Genomic DNA, 6,749 nt, shown 5'->3' with positions numbered 1-6,749 from the left:
TGCATGACCTGCTTGTAAATTTTGGAGATTAATCCTTTGTCAGTTGCTTCATTTGCAAATATTTTCTCCCATTCTGAGGGTTGTCTTTCCGTCTTGTTTATGGTTTCCTTTGCTGTGCAAAAGCTTTTAAGTTTCATTAGGTCCCATTTGTTTATTTTTCTTTTTATTTCCATTTCTCTAGGAGGTGGGTCAAAAAGGATCTTGCTGTGATTTATGTCATAGAGTGTTCCGCCTGGGTTTCCTCTGAGAGTTTTATAGTGTCTGGCCTTACATTTAGGTCTTTAATGCATTTTGAACTTATTTTTGTGTGTGGTGTTAGGGAGTGTTCTAATTTCATTCTTTTACATGTAGCTGCCTAGCTTTCTCAGCACCACTTATCGAAGAGACTGTTTTTTCTCCATTGTATATTTTTGCCTCCTTTATCAAAAATAAGGTAATCATATGTGCATGGGCTTTTCTCTGTGCTTTCTATCATGTTCCATTGATCTGTATGTCTGTTTTTGTGCCAGTACCATACTGTCTTGATTACTGTAGCTTTGTAGTATAGTCTGAAGTCAGGGAGTCTGATTCCTCCAGCTCCATTTTTTTCCCTCAAGACTGCTTTGGCTATTCAGGGTCTTTTGTGTCCCCATACAAATTTTAAGACTTTTTGTTCTAGTTCCATAAAAAATGCCATTGGTAATTTGATAGGGATTGCAATGAATCTGTAGATTGCTTTGGGTAGTATAGTCATTTTCACAATATTGATTCTTCCAATCCAAGAACATGGTATACCTCTCCATCTGTTGGTATCATCTTTAATTTCTTTCATCAGTGTCTTATAGTTTTCTGCATACAGGTCTTTTTTCACCCTAGGTAGGTTTATTCCTAGGTATTTTATTCTTTTTGTTGCAATGGTAAACGGGAGTGTTTCCTTAATTTCTCTCAGATTTTTCATCATTAGTGTATGGGAATGTAAGAGATTTCTGTGCCTTAATTTTTTTTTTTTTTTTGTGGATACATGTGAATTTATTTCAACCATCTGTGCGCTTTCTATATATGCTACCATTTCTATTCTCTTTTCTTTCTTGCCTTGTTTTGAATGACATTTTTCTCATCCTACTTTTTTGTCTCTACTCTTTTAAAAGTTATACCTTTAAACTTATTTAATGTGTTTGTTTTATTTATTTCTAACTGTTAGGGTATTACCCTAGAAATCACAGCAGGCTTACATTTATCTAAGTCTGAAGTCAATCTATGCTTATCGTCTTTCTGAATAATATAAGGATCTTGAGACACTTTAAGTCCAGTCACCATTGTCTTGACATTCACATTATTATCATCATATATTTTAGCTCTTTCCTGTTTTGTTTTTCACTCATCATTTTTTTTTTACAGTCCATGTTTCTTTAGATTTACCCCCACATTTGTCACTATCTTTGTTCATTACTCATTCTTTCATCTCAGATATTCCTTTAGGAATCTCCTTGTGCCTGAAATGCATCATTTAACATTTCCTTTGGTGGCAAACTCAAGTTTGGTCTAAAAATATCTCAACTTTACTCTTTCTTTATGAATATTGTTTCTGACTATTAAAAGTAATTTTCTAGGTTAAGAGATATGTTCTCTCAGCACATTAGCATATTATTCCACCTTCTGCCTAACAGAAGCTATTAAGAAGGGCCGCCAGCCGCAGCGGGTCCTCAAAGTGCAGCAACGATCTACGAGAGGTGGTAGGGAACTGAACGCACCAAGGTATGGGATCAGAAGGTGTGCCTTAATTTTTTATCCTACTACTTTACCAAATTCATTGATTAGCCCTAGTAGTTTTCTGGTAGAGTCTTTAGGATTTTCTATGTATTGAATCATGTCATCTGCAAACAGTGACAGTTGCTTTTTTTCCGATTTGGGTTCCTTTTATTTCTTTATCTTCTCTGATTGCTATGGCTAAAACTTCCAAAACTATGTTGAATAATAGTGCTGAGAGTGAGAAAACCTTGTCTTGTTCCTTATCTTAGAGGAAATGGTTTCAGTTTTTCACCACTGAGAATGATGTTGGCTGTGGGTTTCTCATATATGGCCTTTATTATGTTGAGGTAAGTTCCCTCAGTGCCTACTTTCTGGAGGGTTTTTATCATAACTGAATGTTGAATTTTCTCAAAAGTTTTCTCTGCATCTGTTGAGATGATCAAATGGTTTTTATCCTTCAGTTTGTTAATATGGTGTATCACATTGATTGATTTGCGTATATTGAAGAATCCTTGCATTCCTGGAATAAGCCCCTCTTGATCATGGTGTATGATCCTTTTAAAGTGCTGTTGGATTCTTTTTGCTAGTATTTTGTTGAGGATTTTTGCATCTATGTTCATCAGCAATATTGGCCTGTAGTTTTCTTTCCTTGTGACATCTTTGTCTGGCTTTGGTATCAGGGCGATGGTGGCCTCGAAGAATGAGTTTGGGAGTGTTCCTCCCTCTGCTATATTCTGGAAGAATTTGAGAAGGATAGGTGTTAGCTCTTCTCTAAATGTTTGATAGAATTCATCTGTGAAGCCATCTGGTCCTGGGCTTTTGTCAGTTGGAAGATTTTTAATCATAGTCTCAATTTCAGTGCTTGTGTTTGTTCTGTTTATATTTTCTATTTCTTCCTGGTTCAGTCTTGGAAGGCTGTGCTTTTCTAAGAAGGTGCCCATTTTTTCCAGGTTATCCATTTTATTGGCATATAGTTGCTTGTAGGAATCTCTCATGATCCTTTGTAGTTCTGCAGTGTCAGTTGTTACTGCTCCCTTTGCATTTCTAATTCTATTGATTTGAGTGTTCTCCCTTTTTGTCTTGATGAGTTGGGCTAATGGTTTATCAATTTTCTTTATCTTCTCAAAGAACCAGATGTTAGTTTTATTGATCTTTGCTATCGTTTCCTTCATTTCTTTTTCATTTATTTCTGATCTGATCTTTATGCTTTCTTTCCTTTTGCCAACTTTGGGGTTTTTTGGTTCTTCTCTCTCCAATTGCTTTAGTTGTAAGGCTAGGTTGTTTATTTGAGATGTTTCTTGTTTCTTAAGGTGGGATTGTATGGCTACAAACTTCCCTCTTAGAACTGCTTTTGCTGCATCCCATAGATTTTGGGTCATCTTATTTTCATTGTCATTTGTTTCTAGGTATTTCTTGATCTCCTCTTTGATTTCTTCAGTGATCTCTTTGTTATTAAGGAGTGTATTGTTTAGCCTCTGTGTGTTTGTATTCTTTACAGATTTTTTCCTGCAATTGATATCTAATCTCATCGCGTTGTCAGAAAAGGTACGTGATATGACTTCAGTTTTCTTAAATTTACCAAGGCTTGATTTGTGACCCAAGATATGACCTATTCTGGAGATTGATCCATGACCACTTGAGAAGAAAGTGTATTCTGTTGTTTTTCAATGGAATGTCCTATAAATATCAATTAACTCCATCTTGTTTAATGTATAATTTAAAGCTTGTGTTCCCTTATTTATTTCCATTTTGGATGATCTGTCCACTAGTGAAAGCAGGGTGTTAAAGTCCCCCACCATGATTGTGTTACTGTTGCTTTCCCCTTTTATGGCTGTTAACATTTGCCCTATGTATTGAGGTTCTCCTATGTTGGGTACATAAATATTTACAATTGTTATATCTTCTTCTTGGATTGATCCCTTGATCATTATGTAGCCTCCTTCTTTGTCTCTTGTAATAGTCTTTATTTTAAAGTCTATTTTGTGTGATATGAGAATTGCTACTCCAGCTTTCTTTTGCTTTCCATTTACATGGAATACCTCTTTCCATCCCCTCACTTTCAGTCTGTATGTGTCCGTAGGTCTGAAGTGGGTCTCTTGTAGACAGCATATATATGGGTCTTGTTTTTGTATCCATTCAGCCAGTCTATGTCTTTTGGTTGGAGCATTTAATCCATTTACATTTAAGGTAATTATCGGTACATATGTTCCTATTACCATTTTCTTAATTGTTTTGAGTCTGTTATTGTGGGTCTTTTCCTTCCCTTGTGTGTCCTGCCTAGAGAAGTTCCTTTAGCATTTGTTGTAAAGCTGGTTTGGTGGTGCTATATTCTTAGCTTTTGCTTATCTCTAAAGGTTTTAATTTCTCCATCGAATCTGAATGAGATCCTTGCTGGGTATAGTCTTGGCTGTACGTCTTTCTCTTTCATCACTTTAAATATGTCTTGCCACTCCCTTCTGGGTTGCAGAATTTCTGCTGAAAGATCAGCTGTTAACTTATGGGGATTCCCTTGCATGTTATTTGTTGGTTTCCCTTGCTGCTTTTAATATTTTTTCTTTGTATTGAATTTTTGGTAGTTTAATTAATGTGTCTTGGCGTGTTTCTCCTTGGATTTATCCTGCATGGGACTCTGCATTTCATGGACTTGATTAACTATTTCCTTTCCCACATTAGGGAATTTTTCAACTATAATGTCTTCAGATATTTTCTTAGTCCCTTTCTTTTTCTCTCCTTCTTCTGGGACCCCTAAAATTCGAATGTTGGTGCATTTAATGTTGTCCCAGAGGTCTCTGAGACTGTCCTCAGTTCTTTTCATTCTTTTTTCTTTCTTCTGCTCTGCAGTAGTTATTTCCACTATTTTATCTTCCAGGTCACTTATCCGTTCTTCTGCCTCAGTTATTCTGCTATTGATTCCTTCTAGAGAATTTTTAATTTCATTTATTGTGTTGTGTTGTTCATAATTGTCTGTTTGCTCTTTAGTTCTTCTAGGTCCTTGTTAAATGTTTCTTGTATTTTCTCCATTCTATTTCCAAGATTTTGGATCATCTTTACTATCGTTACTCTGAGTTCTTTTTCAGGTAGCCTGCTTATTTCCTCTTCATTAGTTTGGTCTGGTGGGTTTTTACCTTGTTCCTTCATCTGCTGTGTGTTTCTCTGTCTTCTCATTTTGCTTAACTTACTGTGTTTGGGGTCTCCTTTTCACAGGCTGCAGGTTTGTAGTTCCCCTTGTTTTTGGAGCCTGCCCCCAGTGGCTAAGTTTGGTTCAGTGGGGTTTGTAGGCTTCTTGGTGGAGGAGACTAGTGCCTGTGTTCTGGTGGATTAGCCTGGATCGTGTCTTTCTGGTGGGAAGGTCCACTTCTGGTGGTGTGTTTTGGGGTGTCTGTGGCCTTATGATTTTAGGCAGCCTCTCTGCTAATGGATGGGATTGTGTTCCTGTCTTTCTTGTTGTTTGACATATGGTGTCCAGCACTGTAGCTTGCTGGTCATTGAGTGGAGGTGGGTGTTAGTGTTGAGACAGAGATCTCTGGGAGAGCTTTCGCCGTTTGATATTATGTGGAGCTGGGAGGTCTCTGGTGGACCAATGTCCTGAACTCGGTTCTCCCACCTCAGAGGCACAGGCATGACACCCGGTTGGAGTACCAAGTCCCTGTCAGCCACACGGCTCAGCAAAAAGGGAGAAAAAAAGAAAGAAAGAAATGAAAAGTAAAATAAAGTTATTAAAATAAAAATAATTATTTAAAATTTCAGAAGTTAAAAAGTAATAAAAAAAGAAAGAAGAGAGCAACGAAACCAAAAAACAAATCCACCAATGATAACAAGTGCTAAATAGTATCCAAAAAACAAAAACAAAATAACAAGCAAATGGACAGACAGAACCCTAGGACGAATGGTAAAAAGCGAAGCTATACAGACAAAATCACACAAAGATGCATACACATACACACTCAGAAAAAGAGAAAAAGAAAAAAAAAACATATATATCCTTGCTCCCAAAGTCCCCTGCCTCAATTTTGGGATGATTCGTTGTCTATTCAGGTATTCAACAGATGCAGGGTACATCAAGTTGATTGTAGAGATTTACTCTGCTGCTCCTGAGGCTGCTGGGAAAAATTTCCCTTTCTCTTCTTTGTTCGCACAGCTCCCAGGGTTCAGCTTTGGATTTGCCCCCACCTCTGCATGTAGGTTGCCTGAGGGCATCTGTTCTTCACTCAGACAGGAGTGGGTTAAAGGAGCAGCTGATTCAGGGGCTCTGGCTCACTCAGGCCGGAGGTGGGGTGGGGAGTGGTACAGAATGTGTGGCGAGCCTGCATCGGCAGAGGCCTACATGCCGTTGCACCAGCCTGAGGCGTGCCATGTGTTCTCCCAGGGAAGTTGTCCCTGGGTCACAGGACCCTGGCAGTGGCGGGCTGCACAGGCTCCCGGAATAGGAGGTGTGGATAGTGACCTGTGCTTGCACACAGGCTTCTTGGTGGCTGCAGCAGCAGCCTTAGCATCTCATGCCCATCTCTGGGGCCCACTCTGATAACCGCAGCTCGCACCCATCTCTGGAGCTCCTTTAGGCAGTGCTCTGAATCTCCTCTCCTCGTGCACCCCAAAACAATGGTCTCTTGCCTCTTCAGCAGCTCCAGACTTTTTCCCAGACTCCCTCGCATCTAGCTGTGGCACACTAGCCCCCTTCAGGCTGTGTTCAGGCAGCCAACCCCAGTCCTCTCCCTGGGATCCGACCTTGGAAGCCGAAGCCTCAGCTCCCAGCCCCCGCCCGCCCCAGCGGGTGAGCAGACAAGCCTCTGGGCTTGTGTGTGCTGGTCGGCACTGATCCTCTGTGTGAGAATCTGTCCGCTTTGCCCTCCGCACCCTTATTGCTGCTCTCTCCTCCGCGGCTGCCAAGCTGCCCCTGACCTATGCCACCCGCCCCACCCCTGTCTCCGCCAGTGAAGGTAGTGTGTAGAAACTGTTCCTCCTTCACAGCTCCCTCCCAGAGGTGCAGGTCCCATCCCTATTCTTTTGTCTCTGTTTTTTCT

Source organism: Kogia breviceps, chromosome X, assembly GCF_026419965.1.
Source record: "Kogia breviceps isolate mKogBre1 chromosome X, mKogBre1 haplotype 1, whole genome shotgun sequence".
Lineage (NCBI taxonomy): Eukaryota > Metazoa > Chordata > Mammalia > Artiodactyla > Physeteridae > Kogia > Kogia breviceps.
The sequence above is the reverse complement of the archived record's forward strand: the minus strand, read 5'-3'. Positions refer to the sequence as shown.